Consider the following 2,500-nt stretch of genomic DNA (forward strand, 5'->3'; position numbering starts at 1 on the left):
AAGGCAGCAAGACAAAAGACTGATGGAAATAACAGAAGAGAATGTAAGTCCCACAAACTGGTATCCAGCATTGACAGTAGACACGATTCGGCCTGACCAATCAGTCATCTGCAGTGTTTTCACGTCACCGTATGGTACCGGGTTCACAGCCCTCGAACCCCGACAAAGCAGGGACCAAAACTAGCACAACTCAACCCGGGCTGTCCAAGTTTTTGACAGGTGGAATGAGACAAAAAAGTGAGTCGAGCTGTGCGGGGCCGCGCTAATACCAGCGCTGGAAATGGGCCATTATGGCTCATTTCCACCACATTTTACAGCCCTGCACAGCTCGTCACCACTCGGCTCTATTTGTTTCGACCCGATGGATGTTTTGTTTCCACCGCTGCTGATCTGCCTCCGCCCACCCCCGCCCACAACTGGTCATCATAGCGACCGCATATCTGCCCTCCGCCTATAGCCGAAGTAGGCTATAACATAACCTTAAAATTAAATCCATACACAGAACTTTTAAACTGTTTATGAAATACTGGTGCCTCTAAATGACCTACAGTGTACACTGGCAAATGTGACAATCAGCCAGGAGAATGGATATCACTTTGTTGTTAGTCAAACTCACATGCATGCGCTGCGCGAGGGACGGGGGTTGCGCTACAGAGTGAAGCCTCTACCCCGGCGGCCTCTCACCAGGCAAGACCGCGGCTTCACCAAAGCCCCGCCTGCGGCCTAGCGGAGCCGACGCTGCACTCAACTACAAGGGCTTCCTGAGCAGCGGACTTTTTCTCTCTCAAAACAATTGAAACCCACCGCCATGTTAAAGCTGAGTAAGGAGATCGATTTTATTTCACCAGAGGCGAAGGCAGCAACACAAAAGACTGATGGAAATAACATAACAGAAGAGAAGGTAAGCCCCACTAAACTGGTATGCAGCATTGCATTGACAGTCATTAGATAGAGTAAACACGATTCTGCCTGACCAATCAGTCGTCTACAATGTTTTCACGTCACCGTATGAACCCGGGTTCACAGCGCTAGAACCTCAACAGAGCAGGGACCAAAAGCAGCAGGACTCAACCCCGACTCAACCCGGGCTGTCCACGTTTTTGATGGGTGGAACGAGACAAAAAAGCGAGACGAGCTGGGCGGGGCCGCGTTGATACCAGCGGTGGAAATGGGCCATTAGTGAACCCCCGGCTGGTGACAGAAAGACAGCCGTTTGATCTGAGATACACGTGCTCACTGTGGCTCTGCTAGGTGACACTTGGGACTGCAATGGGAAATGCCTTAAGCCAGTGAGCTATCTTTAATGACCAGGAGGGAGAGGGTCACTTAAGCCCTGCTGATCTGTTCATCCAAACAGGGATGACACACATAGCCTACTGAGTTTCCAAAGTGGATGAAGACTGGTGCTACAAGTTCTGCACCTCTCTCTCACACACACACACACACACACACACGCGCTCGCGCGCACGCATGCACACACGCACGCACGCACGCACACACACACACACACACACACACACACACACACACACACACACGCGCGCACGCACACACACACACACACTACATGACTGTGGCACAAAATTGTCCAATAATTCAATGCAGGGACACTTCATAGGCCGCTGTCACACTGAACGTTGCAGCAGTGCACAATCTGCCAAGAAGTCTCTCTGTCTGTTTTTTATGCAAGTGACCCACCAGTCAAGTTGACTAAGAACAAGTTTCTATTTGCATCAATGAGTGTAATGCTATTGCTCAGACACTCACTCACTCTCTCTCACACACACACACACACACACACACACACACACACACACACACACACACACACACACACACACACACACACACACACACACACACCACCCTCTCAGCTGTAGACAGTTTACATTATATGATATCAGGGACTCCACTGAAAATTAACACCCATAATCTGCTCCAACTAGAGAATACCATACACACACACACACACACACACACACACACACACACACACACACACACACACACACACACACACACACACAGCTCAGAATGGGAAAAAACCAAAGCTGCATTTAAACTAAAGGTTCTGCTCTCTCCTGTGAAAAATCAACCTGCTACTTAACGTAGCATAAAAACCTTTAAATGAAGTTGCTACTTAACGTTAGTATATATTTATAAACACTTCTAAAAGCACAGAGCAGCCTGCCTCTGCCCATAGCCAACTGCGGGGCCAACAACACACTATAAAACACCGCGCGTTTCAGCCTGCGGCCATGCAATACAGTCAGTTATATTTTGCAGAAGACTGTCATCAATAACAAGAAGAAGATAACAACATCATAGAGAGAACACTATTGATTTAGCTACAGTAGGCTACTGTAATGTAAGTATCTAGCTAGCTACTTTGTATTTCTCAACGCACAATATTCCTCTCGATTAGAATATTAGGCTAATTATAGTTTGCTCGGACATTAGTTTCGCCTATAGCCTACGGTTAGCCTAGGCTACACTGTTG

General features: G+C 48.0%; 1 protein-coding gene across 2 annotated transcripts in view; it reads right to left on the reverse strand.

Moving 5' to 3' along the window:
* Nucleotides 1-2,500, reverse strand: part of LOC310797544 (proline-rich protein 5-like) — a 98,001-nt gene that overhangs the window by 94,486 nt on the left and 1,015 nt on the right. The window lies entirely within an intron of this gene.

Source organism: Poromitra crassiceps, assembly GCF_964638095.1.
Source record: "Poromitra crassiceps genome assembly, chromosome: 2".
In the NCBI taxonomy this organism is placed as follows: domain Eukaryota; kingdom Metazoa; phylum Chordata; class Actinopteri; order Beryciformes; family Melamphaidae; genus Poromitra; species Poromitra crassiceps.